At 40.7% G+C, this 24,432-nt stretch overlaps 1 long non-coding RNA gene across 2 annotated transcripts in view; it reads right to left on the bottom strand.

The window, feature by feature from the left end:
* Positions 1 to 649: 649 nt before the first annotated feature.
* LOC128904478 (uncharacterized) overlaps positions 650 to 24,432 on the bottom strand; it is a 36,884-nt gene continuing 13,101 nt past the window's right edge. Inside the window, exons 4-8 of one of the 2 annotated variants that reach the window (XR_008464508.1) lie at positions 14,887 to 14,976; positions 12,986 to 13,033; positions 12,597 to 12,749; positions 8,102 to 8,175; positions 650 to 1,111 (exon numbers count right to left, since the gene is read on the bottom strand). This is a non-coding gene — a long non-coding RNA (uncharacterized LOC128904478). The remainder of the gene's footprint in view (positions 1,112 to 8,101; positions 8,176 to 12,596; positions 12,750 to 12,985; positions 13,034 to 14,886; positions 14,977 to 24,432) is intronic. The other variant, XR_008464507.1, reaches the window with a different exon arrangement.

Below are 24,432 nucleotides of genomic sequence, written 5' to 3'. Positions count from 1 at the left end.
TCAGATTGGCTGCTCATAAGCTACCGACTGCATACCACATGGAATAAGGCCAACGTGTCCTGGCTGTGCTGGCTTTACTTCATACCTGACTTTTGCATGAAAAACGACTGCTGGTTAGCAGACTCTGCTTCAACTTGGACAAAAATTCTGAGTGCTAAAAGACAACTGGTCTAGCACTCCGTGGACATATCGGGTCAGGCCTCACAGTAAGTCTAATTTTAGGAGCCGTCTTTCAGATACAACAGTCAACTGTGAAAAGAACCCTGAAAATGTCTTCTTGAAGGCATCCTGCTAATTAAGGAGTTGAAATTCAAGCAACTACAACCTTAGGAAATGTTTCGTGAATGTCGGTGCACATCTTTGTGCATGTGCCAGATTTTTGAATGTATAGCTTTTCCATTGCCAGGGATACGAACGTGAAAATGTCTAATAAGTAAGCCTTGAGCCAAGCAGGAATGAGACAGCCAAAAAAATCTGGCTAACCCAAGCCACTTTTTGATATTTCTCTCAAGAAGACATCTATAAAGCACTAAATTTTAGGACCAAGGCTTTTTACCATTCCTAAAGTGTTAGCAGGAAGAGCACAGTAAAAAGCCAGGGCCAATAAATCGTTATGAAAAATCGTTACTGAGCAGACACAGAAGCCAAATTAAAAATAGGATTATCATCACTTTATTAAGAGTCATATTTTTTAAAATGCCTGCAGGGCAGTGCTTCTCTTACTTTTGCCCTAAGACCAAATCCTTGGTTCTGCATGCAGTTATCCCCAGACAAGCACACACAAACACCTACAGACAGCTTTATTTTAATATGTACACGTACCCTGAACAGCAGAAATTGTACATGCCATATCTTGTGAAAAGTATTCTGTCCACAAGCTTAAGCAGTCTTCACAAGAATGCAAGTACAGGCTGTGCAGTTACTTCCATGACCGAGTAGGAGATACCAGGAACTGGGTCAAATGATGGGTGGCAGGGGTCCAGGGCACAGGAGTCATGTGTCTGACATGCGTGCGTGTGGCTAGGCGATGGGAGCATCTCAGGGCACTGCAGATCACATGCTGGGAGGACGAGAGAGGAGGGAAGGCGGTACTGCTGGTCTGCGAGATCCCCTGCGGAGATACGATGATAACTGGGTAACTATATAACTGGCTCCTTTCCAGCCGATGGATGCCAAACACCAGCTGTAGCCTGAAGTAGGAGAGTAACCACGGCACTGCTCTGTATGTGCATCGTGTTGGCTTGTCGAGGCAAGAGAGCATCCATGCAGAAACACGGGGCTGATAGTTTCTGATCTTTAAATCACACCAGAATACTCTGTTCCTGCTCTGTCCATGTGTAGGGGGGTTTTGGTTATCTAATAGAGAGGACCCAGTTCCAAAGAGAGTGAGAGGTGCAATTTCAAGTTGCCTTCCTCATATGAGGATGAGATGTCAGTAAGTGATAGCAGAGAAAAAGGCTGAGAAGGCATTTGGGAGCCCAGGCTTTCCTGGACAGATGCTAGGGGTGGATGACAGTGGTACTTTATTGGTCTTTTTTATTTGATGGCCATCTGACCTGTTTTTTACAGTAAGAAGTAGGTCTAACTGCTGTTTCATATTTGCTGTTTCATTCGTTGTCACACTTTCACAAAACTCTGGCCAACAGTAAGCATGATAGAAACTTACTCTTCTTATGATAGGTGTCACAAGAAGGCACTATTACAAGTTGGACTAAGATGTAAGAAAGGATCTAGGGATCAGAACCCAAACAAGTCAAGTGTATAGGACCAAACCTGCAATTTTAGATTCCCATTTAGGTACTGCCTTGAATTCCCTGATGAGAACTCCGAGCATTTGCCGCTCACCCTCTGTGAACACTTCAGTTCTCACAAGTGCGATTGAAATCTAGCTACTCAGATTCATTGTACATAGTTACCCTGGGGATCCTAATCTATTTAGCATTACCAGAGCACACCGACAACATACCCACAGGATTGGGCTTCTCAAGCAGTGTTATTGTTTCCACTTATGAAATGAGACAAAGTAGTGTTCTTCTTTAATAATTTAGTGGTCAGAGCATCTACTCAGGAAATGCAAAACGCACGTCCATGCCCTCAGACCAACATCTCCTATCTGACCATGTAATTTTCTAGCAGCTTCTCTCCTCTACCTGTTAAAGCTATGCCACCATGCAGAGGGGATTTCAGCCTTACTGGGGAATGAGATGGAGAGACACACTTATCATACTGCATCTCAGTGGGCTAGCACTGAGCTGAGAACATGGAGTCCTTTGTTAACATTTCTAGGACAATTTCTGTATGTCATCCAATGGCTATTTTGTTTAGAACACAAAACCAAAGCTGAGAGAAGGGACTGGAATTGTCGCTGTGCCTTCAACGATAAGCCAAAAAGTAATTTTTTTGTCTGGATTACATGCTTGGTCTCTGGCCCTGCTGTTTCTGTGATAGACCCTTCTCTGTTCACTGCAAGGTGAAGGAAAGGTAGGTGATGGCTTTCATGGAGACCAATAGCGACAATCTATTTAAATCAAAAACAAAAACAAAGCTGAATTAATCTCATAGCTTCACAACTTGGCTTAGGGAGCTGGGAGAGGGCAGAGCATGTTCTTCCCTCCAACCCTCACAGACATTTGGTAGGACAAAAGTCTTCTAGCCTGAACCACAAGCAACTAGTGGAAAAGGCTAGGGAAGGAATTGGACTGGAGAAATGATTGCAGTTGACTTGCCTAAACGAACAGAGAAAAATGAAATGGGAGAGACAACCTGTGCTGATGGAGAGACTGTAGAGAAATCCAGAAATACCAGTATGATAGCAGAATTTTCCCAGAGTTAGCTGTCCCCGAGCAGGTTTGCCAGAAGTGAAATTGGGTGAAAGTTACACTCTATCAAAAGCAGAAGAAGGGAAAAAGTCCCATGACACAATAATGTCAGAAGAAATTCTCCCTACCAGCATTTGGATTGAAAAATCTAAAGGATAGAGATGAGCTTGAGACTCTGTCACCCAAAGAGATACCATCATTGAACCAACTTTCCATTTTCTTTATGCCTTCACTGCTATCCTGCTGGAGAAGGTGAGGCACAGACTTCCCTGGATTCCTTGAGAAAAGAAGACATCACAAATGTTTGCACTGCTTGCATGGGGGGACATATGGTGAGGTGGAAAGATGGTGCGTAGCCATCCGGGGAGTACATTTCCGGGGGCTGTGCAAGCAGTATCACATCACTGCCAGGGCGGCACATGCCCCAGGGCAGTCAAGTTCAGGCCCTTTGCCCACATTCCCTGCCACTGACCTTCTTCCCTTCTCAGATCATGAGAGATGAAGAGCCCCGGGTCTTCAGAAATGACCTGAAGGGGCAGCCTGGAGATGATATCAAATTGTGTTGCTTCTGCTTTCTCTCACAGCTGTCGTGGCTTGTTCCTCTGTTTGCTTCCACGCCAACAGCAGCCTCACCTGTTGTCAGTATTCAGGCTCTCGAGCTCTTTAAGCTCTTTGCTGAAAGATGCTCCCCAAGTGTCAGCTCCAATCATGCCTGAGCCACACCAGTGAAGGTGCAACCCCAATAATAGTATGCAGAAATTATATTGAAGTGATAAATACTTGAATGATTAATCATTAGTCATATGATTCGTTCTGATAAGCTAAGCTAGAATAGCAGTGCTATCTTGATTCAGGCTCTGAAAGGAAGTAAGCTGGCTGCTGCAGCACCTGAAGGCAAGCAGCTGCCCCACCACCAGCCCTCCCTGGGTTTCAGGAGGCTCTGTCAGTCTGTCCTGCCTTCTGACTGCCTTGGTGACACCTCGGCACAACCGTTTCCTGGGCTATCCTGGAGGGAGACCTGGGATCTGTCATTTCTAAATTGCAAGGTAACCCGTTGCCCAGTAAAACCTGGAGCTCAGCTTCCTCTCAGTAGTAGTGTGGTAGGTTTTTTTACTAACAGTCTTCCAAACAACGTTACTGAAAGTATTTTTTCTGTACACTGTGCTATTAGCGGATACCTCCCACAAAGCCAATAGAGACCGGTAAATACAATGACTGTGCTAATGACTGGTTAATGAAAGTGAGAGCCAAGTTATAATGGCTTTTGAGAAACTAGCAGGAGCAGGTACAGTTGTGGCTGTCTAACATTTTAGTGTCTGAGTCCTGCTGACTACTGAGATAGGTAGACAACTGAATTGCGTGGTCAGCTGGACCATGTGATCACCTCTTTCCGTGCTAGCTGCAGTGACCCTAAGTCTCAAACTTCTGCAAAAACAAGGGAGGATCCTTGAAGGCCAAGTAGTGAGCGCTTCCTTAGAGCAGCTGAAATGCTGCAGTGTATGTGTGTATTTAAATATATACGTGAGTGTGTATGAAAATGTGTCTGTAGTAGAGACAATTATATCGGCACTGTAACAGGAAGGTAGATGGCCTTTCTTGTTTGAGTACAAGTAGTCCTTTAAGTAATAGCACGGTTGCATAACAGCACGGAAATTTAAAGCTGATCTCTGTTTGCTCTAACAAATGTAAGGCTGGCACCCTGTCAGTTATGACTCAAGTAACACATTATAACACTTCAACCATATTGAACTGTGCGTCACCAGAAGAGTTATTTCGTACTCTATTTTCTTACTTATGGAGGAAGAGCAAGTAGCAGAATGGACTATTTTATTTTTTTTTTTGGTGAGCTGTGGGTTTCCATTCACTTTGACCGGGATGCATTGTAACGTGATATGACTGCAAGACTGGCTTTCTTACAAAAACACCTTACCTGAGTAACAGTGTTGTTTCTAGAGAGGAACTACGCTTTACACAGTACTCTCTACTGTAAGCACTGGTGAGGTAATGAGGTCGTAAAAATCAGCGAAAGAAAAAGATTTAAGGGTTTTAATTTCACTGTTGACCCATGTGGGGAAAACAACTCCCTCCTCTGTTTTTCTCTCTGCTTTTCTTCAGAGAGGTCTGCAGTCGCTGTTGCTGAAAACCACTGACCAAGTGACAGAGCTGGAGCAGCTGTGACTTCATCCTTGCTTTACCTCTGTGCAGTAGTATTGCCCCATCCTTCATAAAGCTTTGTGGTAGTACAAAACATGTAACACTTGCAGTTTTCTTTACTGTGTTGTTGTGGGGGTTTTTTGACAGATTCTATTTTAATCTTTATTTTCAGAATTAGGCAGCTTCTCATGTTAGCCATTTTATCTTTCGTTCTGAATAGCAAGTCACTTATTGTCACCATTTTTAAATCACTTTTCCTCTTTTATGTTGAAGGATACAATACTCATGCATGTCATAATTGGCCGCTTAATCTGGTGTTTGCTTCAATACAAAGTTAACCCCTTTTTTTCCCAAGAGTAAATAAGTAGGTATCCTCCTTTCTTCTCCCTTTGTTCTGACAAAAGCTCTTTCTCTCCCTTTCTGTGTATTTGCTATAATGTAGCTCCCTGTTCTGCTACCAAAAGATGGGGGCGAAAGAAAAACTTCGTGATTTCTCCCTTGCTTAAGTGCTTGAAGCAACATTCTGTGGGCAGTGATTTTCTCTGTCGCCCTGTACAGTCATTCACCAGGTTCCCCTTTACCTACGGAAATCTTACAAGCAGCAACAGAAGGAGATAAACCAAACTGCAGAGCTTGTCACGAGCAGTAAGAAACAGTACAAATTCCAAAAATGCTTTTAACTAAATGTTTGTCTCCTTTTGTTTTTAAACTCATTAGGGATGATTGTCTGCATTCATACAGAAACCTCATCCTCTGAATTGTCTTGAAGGCTTGAAATCTTGAACGTCATTAAATTAGACCTAGACTCAAAAGGGGCAGGTGGTGTTACCTTTGAGAGTGTTATTTCTGGATCGTTTTGGTCCTTTGGATATTTTTGTGTAACCTTAAGCTATAAAGGAGGCTACACTCTACTTCAGGGTGTCAACAATATAGAAGAAACACAGGTCTAAGAAAACAAACTTAGTTTTCACTACTTTGGAAATCAGTGAAAGAACTGGACAGTTGCAGTACACCACACCGTTTTCAAATACAGGTCTGATGCACTCCTTGACAGCCCCAAATAAATGATGCTACAGGTAAATGATGCTAGAAATAAAAGTCAGATTTCACATGGGAATGTTTGATAAACGTGGATTCTTCACACTACCAATCCTGAGGAGCTGTGTTTCAGAGGATGTTTTTAAAACTGGCTTCAAATCATTCATAAGTGGTTGTTGCCATCGCTAGTAATATGCAACAGAGTGTCTCAGTCACAAAACAGCCTGAAACTTATTAAGATCTGGATATTATTGACTTCAGCTGAAGACTGTTTAGATCTGGGCTTTGACTCATATTTAGAAGGAGATTTAGCTGGGAAGTGGCTATTGTCCCAGCTGCCCATCCTGCACAAAATTTCAACCACAATAAGAAAGAAGTTTAAATGGGATTGACATCAAATCCTCCACTGCTGTAGTTTCCAGCATGATATATTAACGTATGATTAGCATTAATATAAAACCACTACCAGTTTCTGTTTATGACTATAGGACAAGCTGTAAACAGGGGTGATTCAAGTAGCTGTCCTGCTCAGTCACTGCTGGGAGAGGGATGGGATAGTTGTGGGTGAAAGCTGCCTCAGCTGTCCCAGATGAATCAGTGAACACAAGCCTGAGCCTTTTTAGGAAGTGTGTTTCAAGTTTATTCTACCGGAGCTGGAGGTGTTCATGTGTCTATCTAGAAGCTCCATTCAAAGAGATAATAAGTTCCCAGACAACCAAGCAAATAAGTCCTAATTAGACTAGAATTAGGGCTGACAGTATATTTCAGAGGCCTAATTGTTACAACCCTTGCATAAAATATGCAGATGTTAAAAAAAAAAAAAAAAAGAAAGAAAGACAGAGAAAAGGCAATGAAAGCTCTGACAAGAGCTGATCTTGCAGGTGACTCAGGTGTTTCTCCTGCTTCTTTTTATCTTTTCCTGTGGAGTCCTGTTAAGGCTGTAAGATAGCAGCTCTGGGCTATGTCGTTTCAAATCACACCTACCACTCGCTCCATCCTTACTTATTCATTGTCTCATCACTCATCCGCTCACATCTATCCATTTGCCAACGTCATTCACTACCTACTTCAAAATTACCTCTCCATCCACTTACCAAATGAGGGATTCAGATAGCTCAAGGAGTTTTGTTTTCTGTTTTAAACTTCTTTTTCCAACACTCTGGAGGGTTTCCTCTCAGATTTGAAGCTGCAGAAACCTGTGGAGCTTGGGAGGAGTTTGCTGCTGGCACAGTCCTCGCTCCCCAGAAATGCCTCAGGATACAGAGGTTTTTGACCCTCCCTGTTACCACCGAACGTCAGAAACTCCATAGGAGCAGGATGAACTTCTCTGCTCCCGTGAGATTCTTCACTCACTGCACTTATAAAGCATGAGCTGGGCTCTGAAATGCTCCAAACTAAATTGCTGACTAAGGTTAGTCACAAAAATAAATCACAACGCTTTTTATTAATCATAATGTTTGAGATTGAACATTTTCTGCAGTGTACCCTCCTCAAAATTATTTTATAGACAAAACCCAAAACATTCAAAATGAAACTTTTTGGACTTTAAAACCCAACATCAGCATTTTTGGTGATGAAAGGTCCAAATTATCTCTTATCACAAAGCGTTTCCTAGTACTAAACTTACTCCATAATTCCACAACTTTAGATAATGCTTCACTTTACAGAGCTTCGTAACATCATGCTTTTCTTTAACATCGTTTCCCTTGGATATAGAAGATTCTCTGTTTTTAATAGTAGTTTTCTAGCCATCATTGTTATAAAGAATGCCCAAGGTTTAAAAACAGACATAAATGCAAAGAAGTCCAAATTTATCACATGTAAAATCTAATGTTTAAGCCAATCTCATTAATTTTTGCCTGACTCATGATTCTTGAATGCTGTGATTGGCAACAGTAAATAAAAACTCATTAAAACTTCACATTTTTCTACTAATGGCCTTTAAATCTAACTTTATTTTCTTTTTTTCATTTCTAAACACAAAAATCCTTTCAAGGTAGTGAAAATCTCAGCTATAGCCCACCCCTCTCCACCTCATTTCCTAGCTAGTTTAAAAATGATTTTTCATTTCACGCTTCCAAAGGACTTACCTGAATAAAATGAACAGGACAGTGAAAATGTTGTCTGGCAGTATATTTGAGCTTGAGCGAAATTTTCCTGGAGACTGAAGGAAACAAGAGCAAAAATCAAAGTTGAACGAAACAAAAGACAGAGTGCTAATTATGGACTCGCTGCCACCATTTCAAGTTCCACTTGCAAAATGCAAATGTAATTGAGTTGTTTAAAAGATAGCACATCTGAATTACAAAACAGCATGTGCCATAGCCTTCTGAATAATCACGTTTGCTTAGGATCAATATATTGAGTGACTGAAGGAGATATGTCCGTCACTGTGAATGTTATGACACACTGTACGTCTATTGACAAAATGCATTTATGTTTACAGAGCTGGACCCTGGGTGCTTTATATTCCCAGGTATAACGTATATGTATGTTTACGATTGCTTCAGTTCATAAATATGCTAATGAATCATATTCTGTGATTCTGGGTAACATCAAAAGATGACTTACAGTTAGATAAAAGCAAGGTTTTTCTAAAATGCCCTGGGACAGGAAGAAGTAGATTCATTCAGACCTTCCCATTAGTGCAGTGCCCACGTGTGGGTGAGTACAGCAAAGCTCACATCCAGCAGTTCCCTCTCCCTTACCAGAAGAAAATAAGTCAAAGCAAGCTGCCCCATGGGGCCATTGCCCAGGTGGTCTGGGCTGAGTTGAGTATCTTTTCCTTCAGGTACAACCACCTTTCTACCTCTGCTACAGTTTTGCAAGACAGGGCATTTGACATTGCCCTAGGACAAGAGCTGTTCCTGTATATAAATAATAAAAAAAAGCCCACCAAATTTTCAGGCTTTTTGTTGGTAGTTGTTTCTTTCTGCTGGAACAATAGCAGGAGGAGACACCCTTCTGATAACTTTATTTTGCTTTACGTATCACGACTGCAGTAATACACTGAAAGCCTGTAGGTCACAGGCTGAAACTTTGAAGTAGTGAAAACTTTCGAGTGAAATCTATTAGCCTTTGTCCAAGAGCCTCTCACAGACCATACGTCAACAGCCACAGGAACCACTTGGTGGGCAGTGCGGGGAGCAGCATCCGTCTGAACCAACCCAAGCTCGGCACCTTTCTGGGCTCGGCCAGCAGGTAGGGAAGGTCATTTTTAGCTCGCCAAGGGGAGCTGCTGCTTCTGGCTGCTGGGGAGAGCCGGAGCGGGAGGCTTGGCTCTGCTCCGTGGCTGGACTCGCACACAATGAGCCCATAAGGGCTCTGCCAACTCCCCGCTGGTGTCTGGCTGCTGGCTGGCAGATGTAAATGGCTCCTTAGCTGGAGGGTGACCATGGTATTCAAAGCCAACACACATACACACACAATGAATATTTTTATTCCCTCATATAAATTGTTAGACATTTGCTGCCAATTATTTGCTAGAAGTTAAGGCTTAAAAGCCTTCTGCAGTCCTTTTCTAGCCCCCCGCCTTCCTCCCCCCCACCCCTAAAATACAGCATTAATCTTGTTTTGGCTCTGAGCGTTTCGCGTTTTATTATTTTTATTTAAGGTGGTATCTGGCTGCTGGTACTTCGTTCATATGACAGGAAGAAAATTTTTGTTTTCCCAGGCAAACGTTTGACCTCTCACACATGTGTTGTCATACATTCGCCAAAGAGGGCCGGTTTCCCCAAAGAGCGGAGGGCTCAGGCCTAGGGTTGCCTGGGCCTCAGATGAGAGTGGGAGGCATTTTGGCTCCGCCAGAAGCCTTGCCTGGGTCAAGGACTGCAGGAATAGGCCAATGTTTGTCCAAAAAATTGCAGAGGGCAATATTGCCCTTCTTTGGCATCTCTTTGATGGCCTAAGGGCATTAAACACTATACGAAAGCTAAAGGTTCTTTTTAATATTTTGCTGCCTGTAAAATCAGCCATTAGCAGGGACAGGCCTCTGACTCTCTGTTTCTACTTCTTACAAACAACAGGGAAGAAACCCTTAATTTAATGAGACATTTCTCACTATTGCAGGCAGCATGACTACTTCCTTCTTTCCCTTGTTAAAAGAATCTCTTAGACTCTGTACTCAAAGTACCTTTCCCTTTCTCTCTAAAATCTAAGTTATGATGTTTTGACAGGGCTTCTACATGTATCAGAAATTCATTGACTTCAAGTTTTTCCTGTTCTTCTTGGCATTCTCATATCATGAGAAATACAGAAGCCTTTTAATTTTTGTTTTCTTCCCTAATTTTGTTGTCAACATACCCAAATCAGGAGAGCAGCTTTAGAAAGTAAACTTACTCAGTATTTTGACATATTAAAGATACCAGCTCTTCCAAGTTAAGGGGAATGGGTTGTTGAATCCCCAGGTAACTTGTAATTTCGTACAAATAGTATCTTCATAGTCTGCAGAATTTATTTCAGCTCATATTTATTGCTTGATTTTTTTATTATTTTTTTTTTCTGAGATGGAAGGTGGCCTTCTCAAAACGCTACTACCGTTGTGAACTTACTACCAGCCGAGTACTTAAAATTAAAAAAATACACAAAGCATGTACACAAAGCTTACTGCAGGGAAAATATTTGATTCCAAGTCTGTGCAGACATGGAGAGGAAAAGGGACTAAAAATTGCCAAGTAATTTAGAGATGTGGAATAAAGCTGTACACAGGTGTGCTCCCTAAATGCAGGCTTCCTTGAAGATGGTTTCTGTTGTGAGCAGTCCAAGTGTGTATTTTCTCCAAGCAATACCATATTTGGCTTTCGTCAATGGCTTTTGACAAATGTATTTAATCTTTATCACCTCATGGCTGAGTTATAGCTAAAACTTACTGACAAAATGATCTTCCTGCTGCTCCAACATGAATCCATACCTGTACCCTGCAACTATTCCCAATCTTTACACTATGGTGTCACTCATTTTAAGCCTGAAGACGCACATAGTGCATCAGTTTTGCTGCTGAAGGCTGTTCTCTGCAGAGACAAGGAACTCTATGAAGTCACTGTGAGAAGGGGGAGGGTGGGGTAATAAAATGGAATGAATCCTTTTATTAATTTAAGATCCTATATCAGTATTCTGTGCCTTTAATACTGCCTGGGCTTTTGCTGCCTGCCAACCATATCTCAATTTGAAGCTTTGAAACATCAGAAGGGATGTCCGTAACCTCAGTAGCGTTACTCTCAGATGGTATGAGTGGAATGTTGGCCCTGCACAGGGAAACCACATCTCTCCTTGTTGCTCCTACTGATAAAGCAGGGCATGAAAGCCATGGATACATCTCATACGTAAATGCATTTTGTTTGTTTGAAGGGGAAACTGTCACAGCTTATTGACCTTTTATTAGTTTACCAACAAAAATGTAAATGGTGGAATTTGTGAGCCAATGCACAATAGAAATGGTACAGCCTGGTGCAAAATGTGTTGTAGAAACTTTGCTTTGCATTCTCGTGTGTTGTCTAAAGGAAAGAAATAAATAAAACTAAATTCTGTTTTGTTTTTTTCACCAGTTGGCTTTCAAAGCACCTTCATATTTAACTGTGAATGGTAGATCCTTAACTAAAATGTAAAATTCTTGGCTACATCTTCTATATAGCAAGAAATGTAATAAAATATATTCCAATAAGTAATAAATACTATGTAAATTCATATACATTCTGAGTATAGTGGGTTACTATTTGGTTGTCACTGATTCCTTACAGGGATATATACATACAATACAGCTTCCACTCAAATCACTGTGAGACTACCTTTACTTAATGATCAGATATTGCCAAGATTTGTTCAAGTAATATGTTTAATCTCTGCCTATTTTCTGCATATATGTATACATGAGGTGGTGGAATAAAAGTTTTCTTGGAATAAACGTGGTGTTACCACACTATTGACAGATGACAAGGCTGCAGTATGTGAAAGTGCCCAAATAAGTGTGTCAGAAATGTGCTACACAAATGAAGGGCACATGTTTTAGAAGAAATGTAATTTTTTTTAAATATTTATAGAGTTTTTTTTAATACTTGTGGTACATTTCTATCAGCAGCTGGTGCAATGCAAAGGGGAAACACTGTGTTTTGTCTTGCTAAGATTTATTACGGATGTAGAACCATATCCCTACATTGCAACTTGAATAGAATAGAATAGAATAGAATAGAATAGAATAGAATAGAATAGAATAGAATAATTTCAGTTGGAAGGGACCTATAATGATCACCTAGTCCAACTGCCTGACCACTACAGGACTGACCAAAAGTTAAAGCATGTTGTTAAGGGCATTGTCCAAATGTCTTTTAAACACTGAGAGGCTTGGGACATTGGCCACCTCTCTAGGAAGCCTGTTCCTCTTGGTAAGGAAATGCTTCCTAATGTCCAGTCTAAACCTCCCCTGGCACAGCTTTCAGCGCCAATCACTGGGTACCAGGGAGAAGAGCTCAGCACCTCCCTCTCCATTCCGCTTCCTCAGGAAGCTGTAGAGAGCCATGAGGTCGCCCCTCAGCCTCCTTTCCTCCAATCTAGACAAACGCAAAGTCCTCAGCTGCTCCTCACAGGACATACCTTCCAACCCATACAGTGTATGCAAGGCAGATGACTGCTGGAGGATCTTGGGCCCATGCTGCATGTGAGGTGCTCTGAGTGGTGGCCCTCTGTGTTTCCCTACAGAGGGAAACTGTTCGGAACACCAATGATGCACTTAGTTGTCTATCATATCTGTAAGTATAAAAGGAAGGGAAATGCGTATCAAAACCAACCTCATCTGGTACATTAAATCACTAACATAGAAACACAGACTGCCTTTTTGTGTTCCTCAGTCATTCCATGATCAGCCTTACAAGCCTGTCTATATATGTGATAGAGTCCACAAATTTTCCAAGATATATCAATGATGACGTTATAATATATGCTTTATAAATAAATGGTATCATACAAACCCAACATATACATACCTAGGGTATGTTCCTAGTGCATAGTAATATTTGCCTTTTCCAGATGTTCTAAAATTAGTTCAGAAAAAAACGAGAAGTTATGCTTCTAAAGTCATATTTTTACTTTGATGTAAGAACATTCTGCTATGTCCAGTGGGCCTGGGTGGTGCTGGGTGGTAAATACCATTGAAAAGCAGTCTATTGACTTCTATTCATGACATGAAAATAAGACAGGGTTTTTTTGCAAATTGTGGAATTTATTGCTCTTCAGTGATTGTCCCAAAATCATGTAGAATATATTATGATAACTAAGTATTGGAAAGATCTTTGAATTCAAAAGATAAATTGACCTGTTTGTTGGAGCTTAAGAAACAGGTTGTGTGATTTGAATGGCAATACTGAATAATTTATGACTTTGTAAGGTGATTTTGTTTCAGAGTTCAAACTCTTTTATTGTATGCCAAAAGTCTTTCAAGATCATTATGTGTTCAGAACTCTTTTAAATATCGGGATATTTCCGGGGGGAGAGGGGGTGTCAATTTGCAGAAAAGATAAATAATTTCTTTTCTATTATTATTATGCCACAGTTTAATACAAAATATTTAAGGCAACTAAGACAATATATCTGCAGGGTGTAGGTTTAATAAAAGTAGTATACAAAAAGATTTATCTATTCTAACATGGGTAGAAAGAAATTTTTAGGCGAGGGATAATCTGTAATGTAATAAGTAATTGACTTACAGTGGAATGATTCATGTCTCAACTCTATGTGGAGTACAGGTAGTAGATATTCCAGAGCACAGCACACACTGTACCCTGGACTGTAAAATAGCAAAAGCCCTTAGGCCAGGAAGAGCCTACAAGATAGGCACAAATGCTTTAAGCAGTGTTACGAATGGGGGAGGACAACCATTCCGGATTTAAGCTTGCTGTAATAGTAGCCCCCATGCTCAGTGGAAACTGATGCCTCTCATGTGACGAGGGGTAACCTTGAAGATGCTGACACATGCCAGGCGACTAGATGCAGAGTGTAAAGTGTCCCCTACCAGCTCCTCTGCATGGTGTGACGTTGGTACCCTTTAACTGAATTTCAGTGATATATTTTGTTTTGCCATTTTTGAAATCCATGCATTTTTCCCTTCTAAAATCTACCTCAGAATGACCAAATTCAGGATATATAATTAGTTTTTCTACCAAATGTGAAGTGAAATATTGGTACACAAAATAGAAATGCTCATCGGAATTCACTTTCTCTCTTAACAATTTTTGTCAGTTTTTAGCAAAGAAGCAAGAAGAGAGATAAAGCTTTCTCTGATGGACTCATGTGGTGCACAGCTAAGACACTTTTTAAAGAATAACTGAGTGAACTGGCATTTAAAATTATTAAGAATATGAGCAATAGTGTTAAAATAGCTGCTTAACTCCAAAGATAGCAAATAAAATTTCTAGTGTGTCAGCTACAAAATTGGTGGTGGTCAGGAGGAGGGGAGTTAGAAAGACACCTGTAGGCTTCCTTGTAGATATAGTCCGTATCATGTAAACAATTATTTGAGACTTTGAACGTAAGTAATCACTGCAATTTTATTTCAGGACAACTGAAAGTAGTCCAATAAGCTCTCTGTAAAATGAAACATTTTTAGATGGTAACGAGTGGTAGATGAAAATTAAGCCATTCCCAGACTGTGTAATGAAAGGATGTGGTAAATTGTCCACATCTGGTCCTTAGAACCATTTGAATTGCTTGCCATGAACCTTAATAATAAAAGGGCATGGGGGGGTCTGTAAATAAAATTAAAGAGTTAAGAACAGACATATCTGATCCTAAAAGTTTGGGACCACTGTTGTCTGACTCTTCTTGCTAATTTTTTTTTTTATTTATTTCCCCAGATGCTAGTTTGAGAGCACAAAATGTAAGCACTTACCCTCATATTTCAGGTCAATTTAGGTTTCTCTCCTCCTTCACTGAAGTTGCTGACTCTGTTCAGCTGCTCCTGAGGCCCTCCTGAAGTGACCTTGTGTATGAAACAGATATACTTTGAAATACATTAATTTCTTAACAGTTCAGCCTATCCATCTCATTACTCTGTATGACAAGCTATTTCAGACACGAAGTTCATCTTGTTTCTACCAGCTGCCATACTTCTACAGGATTTACTAGTGAGGAATTAGTCTTTGGCAACATACGTGGGCACTGTCTCCTTTCAGATATATTTGTAAAAGCATTGAAAAACTACTTGTTTTTCTATAAGCCTACTGTTTATCTGGACTTATAGTTTTGTCGATCTGCTACTTCTCAGAAGACAATTCATTGACCAAGAGGAAGTGAGCATGGTGGTTTGGTTCCAAAGGGCTTCTACGCCCTCCTCAGTAATGACGTTCCTGCTGTCAGAAGATCCTCGCCAAAGTGCTGCTTTTCAGAAAGAAACTGCCAAGCTCCTACTTGAAGACTGGAAAAATATTCTCAGTAGGTAAGTCCTCAAGTGCAGCAAAACATGGGAACAAAAATTCCTTTACCAAAGTTCTGATTCTAGATAATTTATGGCTTTGTTTTCCCAACTCTTGATCACATTGGGTAGGTTCTGAATGTGCAGGTTGTTGTGAGTGAGAAAGGATGGGATGAGCAGGAACCTGTATGTAGACCCTCAGGGGAAAAAGCAATTCACTAAAGTGTTGTCTGCATCTGTGTAGTTACAGAATGAAATCTTTACCAGATACATTCTTTGAAATCTAGGAACTATTCTGATTTACACCAACCAGGAATCTTGTCGTTGAGCATCTTGTTTTCTTTGCTCTCCTGGATCCTCGTTAGTGTCTGGGAATTTAATTTCAATAAATTTTAGTAATATGCAGTAATCTACCTGTACATTTTATCAACATAACTTTTAGAAAAACAAGCCCTAATTTTTGAGATACAGACAACCCTTTAATACTTATTGAAGCTGGTAGGAGCAAACAACATAGCATTTCATAAAATGGTCCTAAGTTTTTGTAACTAAAATGACACATTTTATGTCGTTCCATATTTACCAAAAGCTGTCTTACATAATTTCCTACTCATCTTCACAAGTCATGCTGGGGAAACTGAGAACGTTATTCTTAACCATTAATAAAACTGTGTTGATCCCTTCACTGATACCTGAACAGGGGTTATGGTAATCCCCATTCAGTATGCTGGAGTTTTCAAATGTAACTTTTAATCTGAGTCTAAACAAGTAGTATTACTTTGCAGCTAAATTTCGAAGCAAAATATATGTATTTGCACAGTCTTGCTGACTTTTTTTCTAGCTATAAATTTAGAAACACAGGACATCCTATGCTTTATATAAATCTTATTAGTTATCAAGTAGCTGGAAAACTGGCTTAAAGCCACAGCTTCTAGGTATTTTAGAAATAGTTCTCACTCTGTTTTTCCATATCTAAGGGAATAAAAATTCTGACAGTTATCTCCATAAAACAATTAATTTATTCCACAACAACTTCAGCTGCTGTTTGCAATGACATTAGCTATAGCTTTAAGAAATATCTGGTCAGACTTGCCAGTAATGTTTTGCAGGTTTTAATTCCTTTGGTTTATTTATGGAACCCACTGCTTTCCTACAGATTTTTTCAATCCCTACAAGAAGAAACTGATATCTGTACATCAGAAACATTAATTAAAACAAAATTTCTTGCCTGAGACAGAACAAAATCTATAATCTTTGTACTCCTTGGTTGACATACCTTAACTTTAGAAATTAGATAAATAACTCCTAGAGCTAAATATACTCTTCTTTTTTCTTTGTCGGGTTTGTTTTTGTTTTTGCTTTTTTTGAGTGACTAATGAATTTTGGTGTGTCAGACTTTGGAAGTTTAGTCTGAACTGTTATTAAAAGGTCTTCATTTTTTAGAATGGCTTGTGTTTTCTAGTCTTTTGATTTGCCTAATGTGAGTACCTGAAAATTAATACATTCAAGATGTGGTTTCGTGGCATAAAGTGCTCAGTGAGAACACTGGCTTTAGATACTCTTTTCCCTTTCTCCTCCTGCTGCCCTGCACTGTGGAATATGGCTGAGAGCAGACCCTCAGCTCTGCTGAAAAATTGTTTGTGGCACCATACTGTGAGGTTGAACATGGAACTGAAAATCTTGCAGATAAACTTTTTGTAGTGTGAAACCATGTCCCAGAAATCGCTTGTCACTCTAGATACTGCAGGACTTCCTGTTCCAGAATTTGGAAAATCATCCTGATCTGTTTCTTCTATTTCTAAGAGTCAAGTTAAATTGTGATCTTTGAACTCTGTGTCTTCTCATACAACACACTTACAGAGCTATTGTTCACTGGATCTTCTTTTTCATTATTGCATTGTTTGGATGTTATAAAAATGTGGAGGCATTTGCAGGTAGGCAAAGACTGTCGTTCCCTTTTGCAGCTCTTCTTTGAGGCAGAGGGAACAGATTCATCCCTCCAAAACCTTACAGGTTGCATCCAATTAGAATCTGGCAATTACTTCTGTGAAAAAACATTGCAGTGTGAATTTTGTAAATTCTGGTTTTGTTTTTTATCTGTCTGGTGCCTGTGCCTGTGGGTGAAATTGGAATAATACGACAAAAATGAGGATACTTCTTACCAGGATAAAGACGTTCATGATCAGAAGGAGGAGTTGCACAGTCACATTGCTCTGCCTCTGGTACAGGCGGCAAAAACTTACACACCATGGCATCCTGTGCCAGAAGGAAACCTATTGCCCCTGTAGCTGAAGCCTGATTAGTTATTTCTGGGGGTCATTCACTGTCAAATGTTCCCTATGGGAGCCACAATACACGAAGAATTACATAGCACTTTTGGCAAAAGATAACACACAGGGCACTAATTGGTCTATGACAGTGACAATCATAACCTTGTCGAAAAATGACCTTTGCTTAAGCAAAATTAAGGAAGAACATTTGAAAGTCTCTGCCCACAAACACTACCCACTATCCTATCAAGAGCGTCCACAGACATGACATTCAGAGAAATCATAAAGCTTGACTTTTTTTTCTCCAGCAAACATGACTTTGGTATGTTAACTTAGATATTGTACTCAGTTGTATCCAAGCACAGAACAGGATAGATTGCAAATCACATCTATTTGTGGGTCTACATCTAGTAAAAGAATAATTACTAGAAAATTAGGAAACACTAATTTGTTGGTGCGGATTTTCTTCACAAAAGGACATAAGATCGTATCTTTTTCTATTAAGAGAGCCACTTTGCTTCTAGCCATAATCCCAAGGGTGTTTTGATAACAGAAGTCTGACTATATCCTCACTGTTACGAATTAGCAAATTACTTAGGCTTTTTATTTATGTGGATTGATAGGACATCTGGGAAACGATTGTTCATTAGGACAAAGTTGACATAAATACATGAAATAATATTTTAAGATATGACAAAAGCATTATGCAAGCTGATGACATATTAGCAATGATTTTAGCAGCTATTTGATTAATCTATGGCAAACGGGCTAGTATATTTAATTACAATTTTATGTGCTGTTGATACTTGTGCTATAAATAAGGAAATTACATGGGGGTCACTCCAGTGTTTGGTTGTGGAATTGTTTACTTGACATACTGATGTCATTAAATTATTATTCCAGATCCCTGGGTAATCACAGTGACTTTTTACAAGAAGGAATCGTCTTTTCATTAAGTCAGTTTCTAATTTAGTCCCTGAATTCCATATCTATTTTAAGCAAAATATACAGAGGGGCTACAAGCGTATTTGTGTTGCTTACATCTCTTTGTGTGAAATTCAAGTATGAAGAACTTGTGTCGGCATTCCAGTTTCTGGATCCTGACCTAAAGCCGGCTGAAAGCAAAGGGAAGGCAGTCAGGTCTCTTGATATTGCATAACAAAAGTGGGATAGGAACGAGTAACTGCCTTGGAGCCCCCATATCTCCGCTGGCTTGTACCCACATTGCTTTGGGTTAGTCCTTTTTATAAAAGAATTGCCTTGAACGAGCAAGATGTGACAGGCCAGTGCGGAGCTGGGGAGTGAGCTAACAAATCACCTGTGGCAATGATTAAGAACAGGGCTAGAGCTCACTCCCTGGCTCTTTCTTATTTAGGAAGGTGTACCTTCACTGACCTCCCTGCGGTCTGGGTTAGACGTTTGCAGTAGCGTTGTTTGCTACTGACTCACCTGGTATAATATGAACAGTACATGGAATGGATGTAGTCTTAACTGACAGCTCATAAGCTCTTCATGGAAGTTGTCCCCTTGTTTGCATTAAATGTAATGAGAATGAGAGTTCAATGTGTCTAATTTGATTAATACTAGGTGAAAAGCATGGCTATGCTAGCTGAAAGGTAAGTATCATCAATTCACAGTTTCACAATAGCTCAACTTCAGTGGTAAGACTAGTTTAATGGGTTCCCATCTTTTCTCCTTCCTCCATCTCTGTCGGCCCTTTTCTGCCCCCAGTTGCTCATTCCCACGCCCTGTCCCCTCCAAAGCAAATGTTATTTTTAATCCAAATCAGTTCAGTGATCCAGTGTAGATTGCAGTTCCACAAACAGTTGTGTTGACACAACTGTGGAGGTGGTACAATATGGGGAGGCAGGAATGCGTGGTTAGGGACAGCATATTGTGAAATGACAGCTTGAAAGTGATATCTGGAAATGAAAGACTTTTTACATTAGACCTATGGAAACAGTATTATAATTGTACATCAACAAATCAGAACATAAAGCTCAGTAGAGAAAGTCAACAAAATAAATCACCTTGTATTCATACAAACCCTAAAGCTGGGGAGTTCTGGTAATCTGCCTTTTGCTGGCTTTAGTTCTGCCAAGCTGAAGCAGTAGCTGAAATGTTCAAGACTGTCCTGAATTATAAAATGGGTTGCACATGTTGTTGTTTTCCTTCCCTTCACTCCTGGGTGAGTTTATTTTTCATTTTGAATGTTTATGTCAAACTCAAACTCTATGTCATTCTACTGCCCATCTAATTCCTCATTCAGTTTTATAGTTAAGCGGTAATTAGAAACTATCACTGGGGAAAAAACATTTTTTAGTTATTTGATGTGATCCAGCCTCATATGAAATATAAGCTCTCCAAAAGTAGCAGTAAAGAGAATTGCAGAGGACCAATTCTTACCTCAAATTCGAAATAAAATGTTAAACCCTGTAGCTTAGAACAAGTGCTTCTTCTCATAACCATCTCCAAAGTACAGCGAGATTTATCATGGAGAAAAGCAAGATTATGTTTTCTTTTCTTAAAGAATTTGAATGAAGGGAACTCAGAAGAAAGAACAAGAAAGCGGGCAGCTGTATAAGGGGTATGACAGATCCTTCCCACATCTCAGTGCTTCCACTGACTTAAGCCCTCCTGTTTGGAGTTTTGTAGATGGACACATGTGTTAGGGACAAGCTGATGTAACAGTGTGAATAAGTATCTCTGGCTCCTCAGTCTCCTTTTCCACATAGCCCCTGAGACGTGGGATGGGACGAGCGGGGAACAGGGGGATTGGGGGGACTGGGTCTGCCTGAATGCCCAGACACTGCCTTTGTGAAATCCACTGCCTGTCCTTCTGGTGCGAAAGATGCAGAGAGCTTTTCAGTCCTTCAGAAAATCTTCCAGTGAGAATGAGATCTTACATTTTCAAGCCTGATTGGCTCTCTACTTTTTTTTTTTACTTTTTTTTTTTAACCAACTTTACCTATTCATAAAATAAGGCAGAAGGGGGTAAAAGATTTATCTTCCCTTTGGGTGCTAATAGCCCACAGAGACACATGAGATAAGAGCAGTGAGACAGCCACATATCAAACCCTGTTCTTTTTTTAACCAGGAATGTAGTGGGAGCAGGAAGGAGGCAGGATCAGGCAGGCTTGAATGAAAACATATTTGCAAGAACTTTTGTCTCTCAAATCTTTTCTGTGATGTTTTTTAACAGTAGAGCAGACTCCCCTCCTCTCACATACTGGGCAAGACGAGGCCTTTAAAATTTACTTCACATTTCTGTTTCCATTGTGGTACGATTATTGGTTGCAGGAATTTTATGATTGCTTTTCAGGGGCTTAGAGGTGTAGAGTATGTTTTATTTCTATATCAATATAATAAAAAAATGTGTTCAGCAATCTGTTAAATCTGCTAGGGTTTGCTTTTGTTTTGTTTTGTTTTGTTTTTTTCTCATTGTAATGTCTCACCTAACCCATAGCAGATGAGTTCTGTCAGATTTATCTTACGACATTATCCTCCCTCACCCCATCGCTCCTTAACCTGACTCTCCGCCTGTCATGTCTCCCTGTCCCTGCACAGTCCAGGGCTCCCCCCACCTGCCTAAGTCCCAGGACCCCATGTCAGCTCCCCCAGGGCCACCAGCCCCTTCTCAAGTGATGCCGCAGCAGCAGGGCCAATCTTTTGGCCCATCCCCATCCCCACGGCCCTGCCCGGATGCCCCGGGCTGTGTCTGGCCCTGGCTCCCCTCACCGGGCCTGACCCTGACCCCACCCGCCAGCTGACATCCCAGCCTGGCATCTCCCTTGGCCTCGCCTTCCTCTTTATTTCTGCTCATGGGATGCGTTTGGCTAAAATAGTCTCAATTTTTCACCATTTCGTAGAATCATACAATGGTTTGGGTTGGAAGGGACCTCAAAGACCATCTAGTTCCAACCCCCTGCCATGGGCAGGGACACCTCCCACTAGACCAGGCTGCTCAAAGCCCCATCCAGCCTGGCCTTGAACACTTCCAGGGATGGGGCATCCACAATGTCTCTGGGCAACCTGTTCCAGTGCCTCACCACCCTCACAGGAAAGAATTTCATCCTAATATCTGATCTAAATCTCCCCTCTCTCAGCTTAAAACCATTACCCCCTCATCCTCTCACAACACCCCCTGAGAAACAGTCCCTCCCCATCTCTCCTGTAGGCCCCCTTTAGGTACTGGCAGGCTGCTATAAGGTCTTTCCGGAGCCTTCTCTTCTCCAGGCTGAACAACCCCAACTCTCTCATCCTGTCTTCATAGGAGCGGTGCTCCACTCCTTCAACTTCCACTGCTCTTCCTCAGAGACGGTGGGCACGTAGTGCACCAGTTTCTCTTTGAGCTACCTAGATATTCCTTTGCAAAGTAACCATTTCCAAAGCTATCCATACTTCAACGCAAATCTAAAAATATTACCACTCCAACTGCGTGCGTAAGCCCTACATACCTCCTGCTCATGCCTAAAAGTGAGGTGTCTCCAGGATTTTCGTTACTTGTTGGGATCTTGGCCATGGACTGAGCAATTTCTTTTTGGCTATTCCTATGCTCTACGTACAGAAAGACCGTGCATTTCACAGATGTCATGGATTATGTATTCAAGCTTTTGTCTGTTCCGTGTCAATTATCTCACACTCTCAGGCTACAAAGAAGGCAGGCAACAAAAAATTGTGCATGATGGTGGAGCAAAACCCTGTTCTGCATCAGAAAAATAGATTTTCGAATGGAAAGTGTGAAGTCAGCTCTTACAGAGCTGCAGATTCAGGAGCCAGGCAGAAAGCTCAATAGGCAATAAAATTAGGAACCATATAACAATTTTCTTGTCTGAATAAAAATTCCAGAGTATTCTGTGGATTTTTAGAGCTCTGTGAAATCTGTGGATTTCATAGCTATTACCAAATTTGTTCTCAAGATTTCTTTGCACTGCAGGGTCTCCATATCAAAGAAAACAGGAGTTCTGGCTCTCCAGAGGAGCAACTAAAACATACAGCATCTAAGGACGGAGGTTCATGAACAATTTTCCCTCTGACAATGTTTCCCTCTCTAGCTGCTTGCTTCCATTCCTGTACTGATATTTATCTCTTCGGTTCTGCCAGTGGAGTTGTTGACAAAATTTTACTCAATAGGACCAGCAAAATGTTCTAAGCTAAGAAATACCCTCCAGAAAAAAAATATGTCTTTTCAACCCAGATTATTTCACTCATCTAATTTAGAGCATGGCACTGAACACGCATTGTCCTGCAACACAGGCACGGTTAAGGGGGTGATATATTGTTATACAAGGGAGGGAATGAGTAACTGGGGTAAGAAAGGATGGAAATCTATTAAATTGGTTTTGCCACCAGAGAAAAAGAAGTTGGGAACTACACTACAGCCCTTGTCTGAGTAGGGCTGGATGATATGAAGATTAAAAAGCACTGATAGCTGCCAGGGGCTCATCTATACAAGCATCTCACAGGATATGCTGCAGATGCTGTGCAACAGCAAGGAATTTAAATAAACGAACAAAGTACTGTTAAAAAAAGCCTCCTAGGGTTAAACATAGCGTGGTTACAAAATTCAAATAAGTCTATCCCTCAACATCAAATCATCCTTTTATTTTTCTAGTGGAAAACTAGAACAAGTGTTTTTACAGAAGTGCCTATTTGCACATCTAGGTTGGTTTTGCAAGGAATTTGTGAGAAAATCACAAAGGAATAAGAATTGAGACCAGTTGTAAGATTTTGGAACTTTATCGGGAAAGCATTACCTGGACTAGGAGAAGAAGAGTTTTGTTTGGTATGTGTGGGTGTATGCTCTTAATGTATTAGCTGACTCCTCTAACTCTATGGTGTTTTCAGCGTAGGTGCTGATTAAGAGCTTAGACTTGTGATTACTTTATAAACACTCTGGGCAGTTTAAGATGTTTACACCTGACATATGGTTTAATGCTGGAACCATCCTCCAGTGCAGGTGTTGTGAGAGATCTTGAGAGGGTTTCCTAGTCGCAGGTCTGGTCGGGTTCGTGTCCGTGTGGGTGCCTGCAGCAAGGCAGGGGAAAACACACTCCTGGGCTATCCCTGATGTCAGCTGAGCTCTGGGGGAAAAGACCTTCTGCTGAGGATTAGTAACAAAGCTTGGAGTGGCTAATTGTAAGCCCCAGTTAGATCCAGGAACGATCACCTCTAGCACCTTACAAACCAAATTAACTGATAAAGCCTCCATGCTTCCCCCAATTCTCCTCCTCCCTGGGTTACACTGAAGTGAAATGTGATGGGATCTGGCTCTGGCCAGAGTTTAGGGAATCAGCCTGCTGAATGCTAGGCTTGAACTGAAAAAATTCCTAATGTGTCTGCGATGATTATATGTAAACCAGAAAGAAATTTCTGTGAAATAATAGTAATACTATTATTAGCTTTGCCATTGGTAAAGTGCATTCATTTCTCAGCGCTTACCCTGAGCAACCACAGACTCTAATAGACCACAAAATTGTCGATTGCTAGCTGAAAAGGAGCTTAAAATGCATACTGATTTGCAGTCATTTATTATTGGTCATTCTAGGAAAAAGCATGGAATTAGCTGAATACTTCTGTCGCTAATAAAGTTATATCAAAATGGGATTCCGTGGGATTCTGCTATCGTTCAAATAATATTAAACACGCTCTTAATAACCTTGCACTGTTAATAACCTTCTACTGTTAATCTTTGCATAATATGAAACTACGAATTAAGAAGTCTCTTCATGTACAGGGGCAGAACTTCATTTAA

This window comes from Rissa tridactyla, chromosome 1 (assembly GCF_028500815.1).
Source record: "Rissa tridactyla isolate bRisTri1 chromosome 1, bRisTri1.patW.cur.20221130, whole genome shotgun sequence".
In the NCBI taxonomy this organism is placed as follows: Eukaryota; Metazoa; Chordata; class Aves; order Charadriiformes; family Laridae; genus Rissa; species Rissa tridactyla.
Note: the sequence above shows the minus strand (reverse complement) of the source record. Positions and strands in the feature narration are given on the sequence as shown.